Below are 17,013 nucleotides of genomic sequence, written 5' to 3'. Positions count from 1 at the left end.
ATTTCCATACTTTGCCAATTCCAAACGGATGGCCAGATCTGCAACAAAATCAGTGGGCAGAGGCTCAGAAACAAATTGTCCCTCATGGATATGAGGGCTATTCAACCAGTACCAAAAAAGGAAAAAGGACAAGGTTTTTATTCAAGACTTTTCCTGGTACCCAGAAAAGATCATTCTTGGCGTCCAATACTGGATTTATCGATTTGGAACACGTTCCTGGACATTCCAAAATTAAAAATGCTGACTTTACAACAGCTAAAGCCTATGCTGGGCAGAAACGCTTGGTTAGTGAATCTAGACTTAAAAGAGACATACCTACATATCCCAATAAGGGAATCATGCAGAAGATACCTCCGCTTCAAGGCAGGTGTTTTGCATTACCAATTCTCTGCACTACCCTTTTGCTTATCTACTGCGCCCAGGGTCTTTACAAAGTGCCTGGCATCAGTAATTTCATTCTGCAGATAAAGAGGTATACAAATTTATCCTTATCTGGACGACTGTCTCATTCAAGCTGAGGACAAAGGACACTCTTCTTCAACATCTGGCGTTTGTAAAAAGGCTTCTAACATGCCTGGGGTACACAATAAACTAAAAGAAATCCCAACTGCTACCCTCTCAAATAATTACATTCCTGGGTCGAAGCTTGAATACAACTGCCTGGATGGCTTATCTTACGCCAGACAAACAAAGGCAACTGACAATATACTTCAAACAAATGGCAACAAAAACCCAATTATCTGCAAGACAAATTCTGCAGGTTTTGGGGTTCATGGCATCCTGTATTCTACTAATTCCATATACAAGACTGCATATGAGGAAACCTCAGTGGTACCTAAAAAGTTTATGGAGCCAACATTGTCACAGTCTGGAAACAACAATACCGCTCATTTCCTGCCTACAACAGGAGTTTCTTTGGTGGGCGGAGACATGTCACCAAAACAAGGGACTGTCATTCACTCTACCCCCTGCCACCCAAACCCTAACTACAGAAGCATCAGACTATGCCTAGGGGGCCCACCTGGTGGGGAGATGCATTCAGGGCAAATGGACCCCAAAACAAATGCATCTGCATATCAACCAGAAAGAGATGCTAGCTGTTCAGAATGCTCTGACAGCCTTCAAGGACTTACTTTATCCAGGACAACAACTGATAAAGATGGACAACACCACAGTTATGTGGTACATAAGCAGGGGGGTACACATTCCTACCCCCTTTGCAGACTAGCCATAGCATTGTGGAACATGGCTTTGACTTACCAAATACATCTTCAAGCTCAATTCCTGTCCGGAAAACAAAATACTCTGGCAGACAACCTAAGCAGAAATCTTATGGACCCACACGAATGGAAACTGGATCCGCAAATCTTCAGGATGTTAACACAGAAATGGGGGAGCCCAGACATAGATCTATTTTCCTCTCCCCAAAATTATCAGCTGGACAAATTCTGCACAATAATTAATCACAAAAAAGCATGGAGAGTGGACGCCCTGTCCTTCAGTTGGAAAAACCTATCAGTCTATGCCTTTCCCCCTCTGCCTCTTCTCTCCAAGGTCTTACTACAAGTCAGACAGGAAAAGCCAAAAATTATCCTAGTTGCTCCGGACTGGCCTCGACAACACTGGTACCCACTTCTAAGGAATAGGTCTCAACTTCCCCTGCGGTATTTGCCTCAAATACCTCATCTACTTTCTCAGTAGAGCAATCAAATTCTGCACATTCCGTTCCAAACTCTGAACCTTGCAGCATGGCTGATCATTGAATTATTCAAACACCACCTCTCAGCAAATCTGTGATGGATGTCATTTTGGAAGCCAGAAGGCCTAGTACTAGAAAATCTTATGCTGATAAATGGAAGAGATTCTGTGCTTGGAACCAAGCGCAAGGAACAGACACAGCAAAGCCCAATATTCCTCAGATTTTACAATATTTGACTGAGATGCTTGACTAGGGCCTATCTTTTTCTTCAATAAAAATCCATGCCTCTGCCATCTCGGCTCATTACAACACAGAGCCCTCCCCTCTTTTCTCTTCCTCTGCTTAAACAGTATCTTAGAGTGGCCAAAAATTTAAGGCCTCCCAGAAGATTACCAACTCCTGCATGGGACCTCAGTTTTGTGCTGGAAAAACTCACCCTGCCTCCTTTTGAACCAGCAGCTACTGCGGATATAAAATTTCTGTCCTGGAAAACCGCTTTTCTCTTGGCATTTACTTCAGCAAGAAGGGTTTCAGAACTACAGGCTCTCATTGCTGTGGAGACTTTCATTACATTTTACCCGGACAGAGTGTCCCTCAGGACCAGTCTCTCTTTTATGCCTAAGGTGGTATCCAGTGTGGCTCTTAACCAGACAATTCACCTGCCAACTTTTTACCCAAATCCGCAGAACAAGGGGGAGTGGATTCTGCATTCATTGGGCATACACAGACAACTAAGATTCTACTTGAACAGGACCAAATCTCTAAGAAAGTCTGAGCAACTACTGGTAGCATTTGCTATAGGGTCAGAGGAGAAGGCTATATCAAAGCAGACTATTTCTAAGTGGATAAGCCACTGCATTCGTTTCTGCTACCTGCACCATGGTAAACCTGTGCCCAAGGGTATCAAATCTCATTCCACCAGGGCTGCCTCTACCTCAGCAGCTTTTCTCAGAGGGGTTCCAACCAAAGACATTCTAGAGGCTGCTACTTGGAGCTGTGTTCATACCTTCACAAAGCATTATCATTTGTCTCTCTTCTCCAAATCCAGGGCAGGCTTTGCCACTGTAGTTCTGCAGGGCCTTATAGCCACTCTTAATGCTGTTTAGCTCCATCCTCCCATCCATAGCTTTGGGATTCTACCCAAATGTAATGACTGCAGCAGTGAAACACGAAGAACATAGTGCAGTTGTGTACACTTACCATACATGTAGATGTTCAAGTGTATTCACTGTTGCAGTCTGGGTTACCCACCCGCCATCCCCCTTTTTCTATACCTTTTCTTTTCTTCACTATGTACTAAAGCCTTTGTGGTGTATTTGCTGGTAGATGAAGGTAAAGTTATTTTGCTAAAAGTGCATATATATATATATATATATATATATATATTTCTGTTTATTTATATATATATATATATATATATATATTTTTGCTCCCCATTTGGGGGGGCACCTGACATCTGGGGCAAGAAAAACTGAATAAAATGGCGTCGGCAGCATGTTTTATACCCCTGACGACCTGATGTCATGGAAGAAGAGACAGCAACTGACGCAGGACCCAAGACTTTGTTATTCAGACCGACTGAGGGCAACCTGCCAGCAGATTATCCAAATGTAATGACTGCAATAGTGAATACACTACATCTACATTTAAGATAAGTGTACACAACTGTACTTTTTTTTTTTACTTCATTTCTCTTATCTGTCTAAATTTTTCTTTCACCTGTCCTCCCTTACTTTCTAGTTTTTGGGTTCTGTCCTTCAGGCAGTGCTTTTTATTTCATACCTTAGTTCTTGGGTACTCCCATTCATTCTTTGCTACTTCGAGGCCTCTGTGTTGCAGCGGTTAGCGGCGTCGCCTCACAGCAAAGAGGCTCTCCGATTCAATTCTCGGCTGAAGCGCCTTCTGTGTGGAGTCTGCATGTCCTCCCCATGGTCGAGTGAACTTTAAAGACTTGCAGGTAGGTGAGTGGGTGTGCCTTCTTTAAAGGTTGGGCGCCCGGCTGGCAACTCGACACCGTAAAAATCCACTGCCAGTCATAAGCGGACCAGTGATCTGCTGTGGCTACCCTTAACCAGGAAAAGACATTACTAGTTCTTGGGTACTCCCTTGAGTACCATTGTTGGTACTCCTGCCTATCTTTCTTTCCCTTTCTGCCCTCTAGAGGGTATTCCTTTGTACAGTTGTCAGTACCTCTTTTAAAAATTTTGTCTTCTCTAACTACCTTTGTTCATTTTTCATAATCATGACAGATAAGCCAACTGGGATTAAAAAATGCATTTCCTGTGGGCATAAGATTCCCAACTCTAATGCCCACAGGAGTGTGTTTACTGTTTGACTGCAGCCCATTTAGATACCGACTACACTATCTCTGCAGGATTTAATTGTAGAGCTATTAGCAACTGAAGAAATAAGTTGGTATTGAAGGGTCGTCTTCTTTCTACTTCGTCTTTACCTACTGGGGCTTAAACCCCCCCTCTAAGAGGTCTGAAAAAATTAAACCTAGATTGACTCCTAAGGAAAAGGACTCCAGAAAAAGGTCTCTGGATGACTCACCTAGTTCATCTCTGACCACTGAGTCTCTGTCAAAAATTTCAAAAAAGTCTGATCCTCTCGGATCCTACCTCTTTGAAGTCTGCCACCTTGGATCTGGTCACCCCAGTGCACACTGGAGCCATTATCTCTTTGACTTCCTTCTCCTGTTCTCCAGGAGGCTCCAAGGAAGCACTCCAAGCCACCATCTACCAGATTCTTTCTTAGGTCCTCCAGAAGCTTGTCTGAAGCAGAGGTGGATAGGATGATAAGGAAGTTCCTCAGAGCTCAGATCCAGATGGGGGTAATTCTGTCTCCGTCTCCCATTGGACCTGTGAGCTTGCCTTCCTTCAGCTTTGAATTGATATCTCCCTTTCAGATCCATCCCATGGTTTCAGAGTTGTCAGATTCAAGATCCTGGAGAGTGTCCTTGTTGGATCCGAAGACAGGTCGTTTTTCAACTCCGACCACTTCCCTGAGTCATTCAGCTCAGATCCTCTCAGAGCAGGACTGTCGGAGTCAAAGCTTCAGTGCCAACTCTGAGGGCGGGTCAACTTTGAAATTATCAGTTGCCATCCTTGAATCTAGGTGCTTTGGTGCTGGACAGCTCGGGTCTGACTTGGTCATTGGGAAAGGGACCGGGGGGATTCAGGGCTTGTCTGCACAGGAAACTTCGACCCTGGTGCTCCTGGCTTCTGTTTCTCCTAGGCCCTCTGCCTTTGAGATAGTGAAGAGGGTGTTCTCTCTGCCTAGAGACAGGACATCCTTGCCCCCTCGGATTTCTATTCCACTGTCTAGTCTTAGTTCTGAGCATCTCACTTCTATCCCAACATGACAGCCAATCTTTTAAAGTCTCCAGTCAATTCCTCAGCACTCCCATGTCACTTCTGATACCTCACTAGACCACTCTACGTATGACGTCCCTAAGAAGAGAAAGTGCAAATGGCAACAATAGATTCCCCTCAGGAATCTCTCACTGAGGAAATAGACTTCAATGAAGGGGAGTGGTCCCCATAATGACCACCTGAGGACATCTGCTGTGGAGAAATCCTGGAACTTCTAAAACAGAAAGGCGGTTCATCTTCTTGCACCCCTTTCCAGGAGGAGTTGGTGTTGCTTGATGATTTTGGGTGTGGGCCAGCTACATCTTGGATGACCCCCCACCCCTCGGCTGATAATAGACCTTGTCTCATTGTGGAGCTATCCCTAAGCTCCCAGTTAGAATTTTAGATGTTACGTTGTCTATCTTGCTGCCTTTCTTGCTGGTTCGGCTCCGACTCTGCCATCTTCAATAGCTCGAGAGCTGTTTACTGGCTCGAGGCTACCCCATATCACCTGGCGCTAGTTACCATGATCTCGTTTGCCGCTTCAGACGGCGAGGTTGTCTTACTGGCTCAGGCTCGTATACTTTATTGTATTTTTCACTTTTTCTAGATATTTTCCTTTATAGTGTACCTAATTTATTAGTCGTACTATTCCCCTAGCTATATTCCCTATATAGCATCTATCCCTCCTGTTTTTTTTCTTGAAAACTTGTTTTACTTAGAGAGTTTTCCCCACCCCTCCTCCTCCCTTCCTTTCGTGGTAGCCGTTTAATTTAGAGGCTAACCCTTTTTTGTCTTTTTCTAGTTTTAAAAAAAAATATATATATATATATATATATATATATATATATATATATATATATATATATTAAAACTTTTTTAGGTAGTGTCTGTAGTAGTAGATTTTACTTGGAGTGTGTGTTAGTTGTATATTTTATAGTGTTTATTAGTTATACCTGCTAACTTGTTTTTGGCTTGTGTGTGTTTAACCTTGGTGTGTGTGTGTGGTAACATGTGCAAGGATACTAAAGTGTCCGGATTCAAGAAGTGTGACTCATGCTGTCAGAAGATGTCTCTGACAGATGGTCACACTTCTTGTGTCTACTGTCTGGGCGCGGTGCACCTGCAGGACTCTTGTTCAGTCTGTCATGCTTTCAGCCCAAGGGTCCTGCAGGAGTGCAAAAATAAGCTAATCCTTCGGGATTTGCTTAAGCCACAGGATTCACCAGCTAAGGCTCAGCCTGCGAAATCCTCCAAGCCACCCAAGTCTTCGGCTCCTAGTTCTGAGCTGTCGTTGGGTGAAGCACCACCATTCGCATCGGCTCCGGCTGGAGCCGATGTGCCTCCCTCACATTCTGCTCCAAGACGAACTTCGGAGCCGTCCGTGAGTCGAAAGAGATCTAGGTCTCCCTCCTTGGAGTCGATACGCTCGGCTCCACGGTCACTTCTGCTCCAATCGGAGTGCTGTCATAAGTCCTCTCACTCCTCTCGGTCCTCCAGACTTTCAGATCATGATTTGGAGAGAGTGGTCAGCAGGTTGCTGAAATCGCAGGCCCTAGCAAAAATGTTGTCCAGCCCCCATCAAGTGTTGGCTCCGTCCACTTCGGCAGATATTCCTCCTCCGATTCCTCCCTTGAGTTCGGAGCCGGAGTTCTTTGGGGTTCGAGTCGTGGAACCGTCGGCTCCGATACCTCCTCCTTTGGTTACGTCATCTCCTCCGATCCCATCCTTGGTCCCCTCCTTGGAGGGATCTGGGCGTCGGGACTCCCTCGTCGGCTCTGAGGGGGTGAGTGGCATCGGACCCTTGTCCGACCCCACTCTCCCCCTTGGGGCTTCGGTGCAGGTGAGCTCAGCTCCTACATCGGCTTTGGAGCCATCCCCCTTGGTGCGGAGAGGGATTCTGATTTCTTCGGAACCAGAGTCGTCTTTGCGTCTGGGCAGGGACGCCTTCGAGGTCATGAGGAGTGTACTGGCCCCTGAGCCAGTCCCATGATCAACCCCATCGGTTCCTCCCCCTATGGTGCCTGCGTCTGCCTCTGCCTCTCCTCCTGACTCCAAGCGTGGGGAAACGGTGCTCCAGGGCACCCCTTTGGGTGTTTCTTCCTCTTCCGAGGCCTCCCCTGATCACTCATAGGCGCCACCTCGTAAGAAAAAGCACGTTGACTCCCCTGAGTCTGTCACATCAGATACCGACTTAGAGGATTCGGAAGGGTCCCCGAGATCCCCCTCTGAAGATGTCTCCTTTTCAGAGATCCTTGAAATCCTTAAGCAGAGGGGGAACTGGAATACCCTAGCCCGTTCCGAGGATGAGTCTGTATTTCTGGACGCATTTCATTCCCGACCCTCCACCTCCTGGGTGTCTCTGCCTTTCGACCCACTTATGTCTGTGGTGACTCGGAAGGTGTGGTCAGCTCCAGACACAGTGGAACCAGCCCCCAGGAGTTCTGCTAAATTTATAACTGCACCTCAGGCAAACCGTTTTTAACTAAGGGTGTACCTGTTGATGCCATGGTGGTAGCAGCAGCCACAAAGAAGGAGTTGGCAGAAACTTCGTCATCTGTCCATCCTCCTAACAAGGAGTCTAGGACTATAGACAGATATGGGAAGCAAATGTTTGCTTCAGCGACCTTCTCTATGAGGTCTCTGAATTATTTGTGCCATTTGACCCGCCTTCAGAGGGATCTCCTTAAAGAGCTTGGAGATGCCCTCCAAGATCCATCAGTTGAGGGGGCTCAAGCTAAGGTGGCCTCCCAGCTGGCGACTCTGAATTCAGTTGTTAACTCCGCCATGAGACTCATTTCTTATGTGGCTGATGGTGCGAGTAGAGCCGCAGGCACAGGCATTGCCCTTAGGCACGCATGGATGCGGCTATGTAATTTCACAGAACCCTTCAGAGTTTCTTTCACCAATACCCCCTTTGATGGCTCTGCTCTGTTTGGATCACAGGTGAAGGACACACTAACCAGGTGTGAACAGGAAGGCAAGACTCTCTCTGCCATGGGAGTCCATTTTTCCACTCCTTCCAGACCATACCCGAAGGGTCAGAAGAGTGGAAAAATGTGGTTCCGCAAATCCCAGGGAGCCTTGCCTGACACACGTGGTGAGTTCCCCTCCAGGGGCAGAGGAGGGAACAATAACAGACGCCGCCCTCATGGCAGAGGGGGTCCGCAGAACCAGGGCAGCAGAGAATCCTTCTCTGAGAAGCCCTTTCAGCATCCCTGAAGGGTTGCCCACCTCTGGAGGCAGTTGGGGGAAGACTTTCACTGTACCCCAAAGCCTGGCAGAATCTAACTCAAGACAAGTGGGTACAGTCAATCATATCCAGAGGTTACAGAATTCCCTTTACTCAACCCCCGTTACTGTCAAACAAGTCCCTTCCAGATGTTCCACCCAATCTAAGGGACCAAGCAGCCAAAGAAATTTCAAAGCTGCTACAAAAAAGGGTCATCCAGGAAGTCCCAGCAGACCAGATCGGTTCCGGAACTTACTCAAGGTTCTTTTTGGTACCAAAAAAGACAGGGGACTGGAGACCCATTCTGGATCTCAGCAGACTAAACAGGTCTGTGCAAAGAACAAAGTTTTGGATGGTCATGCTACAGTCCATTCTACCCTTCCTGGGTCAGGACAATTGGATGTGCTCTATAGATCTTCAGGATGCGTACTACCACATCAAAATGCACAGGAGCTCCAGAAGATTCGTTCGCTTCTGGCTGGGGGCCAGTCATTATCAGTTCAGAGCTCTGCCCTTTGGTCTCATCACAGCCCCCAGGGTGTTCACCAAATGCATGGCAGTGGTTACGGCTCACCTGAGACGTCAGGGATTCCAGCTGTTTCCATATCTAGACGACTGGCTCCTCACTGCTTCCACCAGGCATCACCTGCTGCAAGCCAGGGACTACACTATCAAAACTTGCTCCAGGCTAGGTATCACAATAAATTTCGAAAAATCTGCATTGTTGCCCTGTCAGCATATCACTTATATAGGCGCAAATTTAAATACCAGGAACATGTTTGCGAACCTTCCACCAGACAGGGTATCACTAATTCGCCAGCAAGTACAGATTTTATTAACATGCAAAACGATTCAAGTCAGGTTTGTCCTCCGAACACTGGGTTCCATGGCATCAGCAGTTCTTCTTGTCCCCCTGGCCCACTTTCACATGAGAATCCTCCAGTGGCTTCTATTCACACAGTGTTCCTTCCAACAGCTTCCCATGTCTCACAAAGTTATGATCAAAGAAGCATGCAAGAAGTACCTCGCTTGGTGGATGGTCTCCCCATCAGTGTCACAGGGCAGACCATTTGTGCTATCCCCTCCAGTCGCCACAGTGACCACGGATGCCTCCCTGATTGGGTGCGGGGGGGGGGCATTATCAGGGCAGGACAGTCCAAGGCACCTGGCAGCCTCACAAGTACAATTTGCATATACATGTCTTGGAGATGAGAGCTGTGCTTTTAGCATTGCAAGCCCTTCAGGACTCTCTCCCTCCCAGGACCATTGCAATTCAAATGGACAACATGTCAGTGGTGTGGTACATCAACAAGCAGGGCGGAACCAGGTCCTATCCTGTATGTCGAGAAGCACTCAGACTCTGGCAGTTGGCGATCTCTTCCCAATGTTTTCTGATCGCAACGCACATCCCTGGGAGTTCCAACGTCATTGCAGACAGGCTCAGCAGAGCAATTCTCATGCCTCACGGGTGGTCTCTGAATCAGGTAATTGCGGAACAAATCTTTCGCAAATGGGGGCAGCCTTGCTGCGACCTGTTCGCCACACCTTTCAACAGCAAGTGCACCAATTTCTTCTCCCTTCTTCCACTTCCCGGCCACTCCCCCAGAGACGCTCTAGTCCACGACTGGCCTCAGGGACTTCTTTACGATTTCCCTCTGTTTCCCCTATTACCCAAACTCATACAGAGAGCAACTGCATTGGGTTGCAAAATGATCCTCATTGCCCCTTACTGGCCTCAACAGATATGGTTCCCATTCCTGCATCATTACCTTCTCGAGCAGCCTTGGATTCTGGATCCTATTCCAGATCTGCTGATTCATCAATCGGGCAGACTGCATCGATCCCTTCAAACACTCCAGCTCACAGCTTGGTTGCTCCACTTCCAACCGTAGCCAGGCTTCCTAACATTTCCTCCTTTTTGTGGGAAATTATTATCTCATCGCACAAATCCACAACTAGGAAAACTTACGCTAGCAAGTGGAAACGTTTTTCTTGCTGGGCAGAGGCTAAGAATATAAATCCCTTTTCAGCCCCTGTCCATGAGATTTTGGAATTTTTAGCGGAACTCTTTCATTCTGGTTCCGCTTCTGTTACAGTCAGGGTTCAGTTATCTGCCATTTTGAATTTTCACATTGGGTTGTCTTCTAATAACATCATGTCTCTCAAGCTGTGTAAAGCCTTCCTCAAAGGAACCACTCTGCTTAGGCCCCCAGTGAGGGATCCCCCACCTCCGTGGGATCTAAATTTGGTGCTAGCTTCCCTAATCTTGCCACATTTTGAACCTGCAGCATCTTGCTCCATTAAGTTTTTATCCTGGAAGACTCTCTGGTAGCCATTACTTCTGCCAGACGTGTTTCGGAGCTTCAGGCTCTATGTATTCGTCCTCCATACTTCATTTTTCATAACGATAGGGTCGCTCTAAGGACCAATCCTTCCTTCCTTCCTTCCTAAGGTCTGTTCACAAAATAATTTAAATCAGTCCATAGACCTTCCTGTGTTCTTTCCTAATCACACCAATAAGGCAGAATATAAATTGCATCAGCTGGATGTTCACAGACAGCTCCGTTTTTATTTGTATAGGACAAAGGACATCAGGAAGTCGGACCAACTCTTCCTTTCCTATGCTGAGGGCAGACAGGGTCTTCCAGTCTCAAAGGTAACATTATCTAGGTGGTTGTCTCACATTATTTCATTCATTTACCAGCTGAGAAACAAAGAATTATCTATCAAACCTAAAGGCCACTCTACTAGGGCATTGGCCACCTCGGTGGCCTTCCAATCTAGGTTCTTCTTTCTACTTCCTCTTTACCTACTGGGGCTTAACCCCCCCCCCCCCAAGAGGTTTGAAAAAATGAAACCTAAATTAACTCCTAAGGAAAAGGACTCCAGAAAAAGGTCTCTGGATGACTCGCCTACTTCAGCTCTGACCACTATGTCTCTGTCAAAAATCTCAAAAAAAGTCTGATCCTCTCGGATCCTACCTCTTTGAAGTCTGCCACCTTGGATCTGGTCACCCCAGTACACACTGGAGCCATTATCTCTTTGACTTCCTGCTCCTGTTCTCCAGGAGGCTCCAGGGAAGCACTCCAAGCCACCATCTACCATATTCTTTCTTAGGTCCTCCAGAAGCTTGTCTGAAGCAGAGGTGGATAGAATGATGAGGAAGTTTCTTAGATCACAGATCCAGATTGGGGTAATTCTGTCTCCATCTCCCATTAGACCAGTGAGCTTGCCTTCCTTTAGCTTTGAATTGATATCTCCCTTTCAGATCCATCCCATGGTTTCAGAGTGGTCAGATTCAAGATCCTAGAGAGTGTCCTTGTTGGATCCGAAGACGGGTCATTTTTCAACTCGGACCACTTCCCTGAGTCATTCAGCTCAGATCATCTCAGAGCAGGACTGTCTGAGCCAAAGCTTCAGTGCCAGCTCTGAGGGCGGGTCAACTTTGAAATTATCAGTTGCCATCCTTGACTCTAGGTGCTTTGGTTCTGGACAGCTCGGGCCCGACTTGGTCATTGGGAAAGGGGCCGGGGGGATTCAGGGCTTGTCTGCACAGGAAACTTTGACCGTGGTGCTCCTGGCTTCTGTTTCTCCTAGGCCCTCTGCCTTTGAGATAGTGAAGAGGGTGTTCTCTCTGCCTAGAGACAGGACATCCTTGCTCCCCTCGGATCCCATCTCTATTCCACTGTCTAGTCTTAGTTCTGAGCATCTCACTTCTATCCCAACATGACAGCCAACCCTTTAAAGTCTCCAGTCAATTCCTCAGCACTCCCATGTCACTTCTGATACCTTACTAGACCACTCTACGTATGATGTCCCTAAGAAGAGAAAGTGCAAATGGCAACAATAGTTTCCCCTCAGGAGTTTCTCACTGAGGAAATAGACTTCGATGAAGGGGAGTGGTCCCCATAATGACCACCTGAGGACATCTGCTGTGGAGAAATCCTGGAACTTCTAAAAGAGAAAGGTGGTTCATCTTCTTGCACCCCTTTCCAGGAGGAGTTGGTGTTGCTTGATGATTTTGGGTGTGGGCCAGCTACATCTTGGATGACTCCCTACCCCTCGGCTGATGAGCTAATAGACCTTGTCTCATTGTGGAGCTATCCCTAAGCTCCCAGTTAGAATTTTAGTTCTCCTCCAAAGGACAAAGCAGACTGGAGCAAGGAGATCTTGGTAAATGACATGGTTGTGGCAGCAGCCATTAAGAAAGAGCTCACAGAGCAGAACTCTTCTGTCCATTCCCCCTAACAGGGAGTCTAGAGCCTTGGACAGATTTGGAAAGCACGCTTATACTTCGCACCCTTTGCCCTGCATTTGTTGGATTATTTAGTGCACTTCACAAGGTTGCAAAGAGATTTGACTAAAGAGCTGACCAAATCTGTTTCTGGATCATGTCTGTGGAGGACCAGAACAAGGTCTAATCACAACTGGCCACCCTTCAGTCCATATCTAACAAGTCCGTGAGGGTGGTATCTCACACTGCAAAGAGTACCTCACAATCAGTGGGTTTGGGCATAGCCATCAGGAGACTTGCTTGGATGCACCTGTGTGATTTTGCAAAGCCCTTCAAGTCTACATTCATCAATGCTCCTTTGGATGGATCGTCTTTGTTTAGATCTAAAGGTGAAGGAAATGCTCTCCAGAAGTGAGCAAGATGGAAGGACCTTGTCTGCCATTAGGATCTGTTTTTGTAATCTATCAATTAGATGTAATAAAATTGACATTTTTATAACAACCTTATATAAAAAACAAATCAGAACATCCCTGAACACGCACACAAAATCTATGTATGCAAACACTTTACCTAATAAAAATGAAGTAAGTGTTTTTGCATACAAAGATTTTTTGTGTGTGTTCAGGGATGTTCTGATTTGTTTTTTTATATAAGGTTGTTATAAAAATGTCAATTTTATTATGTGTAATTGATTAATTGAATAATGAGCTATGTACATAGTAAAAAAAGGAGTAGCTGATGTGTACATAGTTAAGTCTGAAGAAGCGTCCCTGTTAGACGCAAAAGAGCTTACTGAGATTCATTGTTTTTGTTTAATAAAACTTGACGTAACTGAACCATTTTTAATACCTCCTCATCAAATTTTGGTTTCCCTTCCTCTGGCCTCATCTTCTGTGTCCGCCCTGGATACTGGACCCCAGTCCAGGCCTTCTGTCTCATCCGACAGGGATACCTCATCCAGACATAACAGGCCTTAAGTTGACCACATGGTTTCTCCAGTTCAACTGATGGCTAGACAACCCAGGTTTTCCTCCCCAGTCTAACATATTTTGTTTTCTTAAAAAGCTTCTACTAGTAAAATCTACAAAAGTAAATGGAAGAGATTTTCAGTAAGTCCCTTAAGAGAGATATACACCCCTTTTCTGCCCCTATACCCACTGTCCTTGAATGTTTAGCTCCATTTTTTTTATTGAGGGGCTAGTTTCTCTACTATTTAAGTGTAGTTGGCTGCCACTTCAAAATTCCATTCAGGTGAAAATCATTCTTCCTTGGCTTCTTTTACGTTGTGGAAGGCTTTTTTGAAAGGCACCTTCTTACTTAGGCCCCCAATCACGACCCTACTTCTCCCTGGAATTTAACTTTCTTGTTCAATGTCTGACCCAATGTTCTTTCAATCTTCAGCCAAGACAGACCTAAAAGTTTTGCCCTGGAAAACTGTTTTTCTAGTTGTTATGTCAGCTAGATGAATATCTGAACTCCAGGCTCTTTCCTCCAAATCTCACTAACTGTTTTTTCATAAGGATAGAGTTTCCTTATGTACTAACCTGTCCTTTTTGCCTAAGGTGGCTTCTGATTTTAACATTAATCAAGTCATTAACCTTCCCAGTTTTCTTTCCAAATTTCAAGGCTGAATACATGCTCCATCTTTTGGATCTGTACAGGCAACTTCAATTTCATCTCCATCTTCAATTTCATCTCCATCAAACCAAAGATTTCAGGAAACTGACCAGTTGTTTGGAAACTGCCATGCCCAATCTGTTTAGTAAAAAGGATAGGGTACCAAGTGACCTTAGCCAGATGATTAACTGATTATATATCTTTTGTCTATAGTCAGAGAGGGTTGACTTTGCCTAAGACCCCTAGAACACATTCCTCAAGGTTTATGGCCACTTCTTCAGCCTTTTGGTTAAGAACATCAATAGGTGACATTTGTGCCACTGCCACTTGATCTAATGATCATGCCTTTATTGCTCATTACAAATTGAATTTGATGTCTAGGAAAAGAGCAGCCATGAGGACCACCCACGGTTCATCTAGCTGGGGACTCTGTCCCATCAGTTGAGGAATGAATGAAAATGACACCTTCAGATACAGAAGTTATGTGCTCACCAGAATGATACATCCGTGTTATCCATTTTCATTCTTCTTCAACTTTCCGCCCCTTAACCCCCTTCTCTTTCCTCCCGGAGAGACCCAAGGGGTACTACTTTCTGAACTGTTCTTCCTTGTTTGAGGTTCAGGTTTATCTCTATTATCTTTGCTTTATAGAGTCCCTATAGTATCGGCCATCTATTTTGGGTGGCAGCAAATTCAATCCGAGGTATGTTAGGTTAGTAGGGCATTATGGGTAGAGGGAGGAGCTTGAGAGTTGGATCCTTGAAGCTGGAAAAAGTGGCTGAGCCGGATTCAAGGCTAGATCAGACTCAGTTGAAGAATGACAATGGACCACACAGATGCATTGTTATGATGAGTGCGTAACTTTTGTGTCTCTATGACGAGTATTATGACTAGTAGCAACTGACATGCCTACAGAGGGAGATTTCTTCAGGCCCTAGGAATTGAAAAAAATGGTGCCACTGACACCTAAAAGGATTTCTATAATTAGCAGCTAAGAGTCACAGAATTATTTTGCACATGCTGTTTCCCAGTAATAGGCCTAGAGAAGAGGACTTCCACGTTGATCAGCTGATATGTTAAGTACAATATGGGAGCAGGTTTCCTGGACAATTAAAATTGCCAGAAAGTACATGTAGTCTGAAAAAAATGTGGCAAACAGCAAAACTTTTAAGGGTTTTACCCCATTCTTCTGAGGGCGAGTAACCCCTGTTTGTAATATTAACTAGGGAGGGTGAACATGGCGCAACCTTTGCATGAAAAACTGCTGTGTCCATTTTGCTCCTGTCTGCATTATTTAGTTGTTGTGAATCTTTGGCTTGGTTGTACTCTGCTGACCAACCTAGAACCTTTAATATGTTATAAGTTGTGTGTGAGAGCTTGTGCATTGCTTTAATGTTCTGTATAGCCTTGAAATTATTCTGGCTAGCAAATAGTTTGAGTTTGCTGTACTAGTAAAAATATTATTTATTTTAGGAGTCGTCGGAACTGCATTCAACGTCAAGGCGGCTAATTCGATGCACAGGAATTCTAGTGGCATCACCACAGTGCAACCTCGCAGCTGAGCAGAACTTTTCTCCTACTATTGTTACTCAGAGCCTGGAATTAAAATCAAGGTCTTCGGATTCCTACCAGTAAAATAGTTTTCAGATACTTCTTAAGCAAGGTAATTCAAGTAATGGCTGTGAGTGGAATGTGGATGAGTACTCAACAGAGAATGCATGTTTGCTCAACTGTAATTTTATAGAGGTTATACCATTAATGTTGCATGCTCTGAAATAAGTCTTTCATTTGCTGTTTAGTTTTAGAACATTTTTTACTGTCCATCTCTGTTAAGTGTTTGTTACACAGGTTGCACTTTGAGGCTGTGCTGGATACTGTTAGGAAAGAAGGCCAGGGCATCAGTCAGTGCCCTCTTACTTTCTCAGTACATATATTTAGTCACTTAGTGGTTAGGAAGGTAGTAAGTAGCTTGCTTTTAGTATGAATGTTACATTCAGAAAACGGGTAATGAAAGAGCTAAATAAGGACACAGAGGTGAAATGGATACACTTTAGTAATGTTATAGAGTGGTGGCTATGCTTTCTGGGTGCTCGAGCTCATTTGGCACATCTGGTAATTACAAATGAGCAATTTGCAAATGACAACACCTTGGCCTAGGTTCAGAGTGGACATGGGAAAGGTAGTTCACTGATCACTGACATTATTGACTTACACTACCAGTACATATCTTTGAATGGCTAGGAGACACGTAAGTTCAACAGAGTGGTTATAGGACTTGCAGAAATCCTCCCTGTCACACTACATGTCTGCACTGTGCTATGCTAAAACGATTGCTGTTGTGTTGAGAATGGGATTTTGGCTGATGCAGGATGCCAGGGTTACAACTGCTTTAGAGGCAGCTGATATGTGTTCCTGAAAATCAGAGGCAGAGTAGATTGGGATGGAGTTTGTGAACAGCACAAATTATCTCTTGCAGTGTAATGGTACAAAGAGGATTAGCCAGCTGGTGTTGGCATGGAATATCAAGTGCATCACATGGCAGCTCTGACGATGTACTAAAAGTGTGCAGGGAAGCAGAAAAAGATGGTGCACCCTTTTTCAGTTTAATTATTCTCCATATTTATATCTGTTACTCTTTTCATTGTCTCCTTGTCTTCAATTACATTATAACTTCCTTTCTTAGACATGTTTCTTTTGCCTGTTTTCCACATTTCAACTAACCTTTGTTCTTATTCTACTGCTCCTGGCTCTACTCACTTCCTTCCTTCCTTAAATTTATAAACCATTTTCCTTTATTCAAGTTTCATCTCTCTGCTTACTTCATTATTTACTAACTATCTGCAAACTTCAAACCTTATGCCCAGCTCTGACAGCTTTT

At 45.0% G+C, this 17,013-nt stretch overlaps 1 protein-coding gene across 2 annotated transcripts in view; it reads left to right on the top strand.

The window, feature by feature from the left end:
- The window catches only part of FAM168A (family with sequence similarity 168 member A), a 2,303,849-nt gene that overhangs the window by 674,909 nt on the left and 1,611,927 nt on the right, over positions 1-17,013 (top strand). For both annotated transcript variants that reach the window (XM_044072210.1, XM_044072209.1), the window contains exon 2: positions 15,609-15,798. The gene's annotated coding sequence lies outside the window, so the exon portion shown is untranslated. The remainder of the gene's footprint in view (positions 1-15,608; positions 15,799-17,013) is intronic.

Source organism: Protopterus annectens, chromosome 5.part0 (assembly GCF_019279795.1).
Source record: "Protopterus annectens isolate FY-2018-M chromosome 5.part0, PAN1.0, whole genome shotgun sequence".
In the NCBI taxonomy this organism is placed as follows: Eukaryota; Metazoa; Chordata; order Ceratodontiformes; family Protopteridae; genus Protopterus; species Protopterus annectens.
This window is presented reverse-complemented; position numbering and strand designations above follow the sequence as displayed.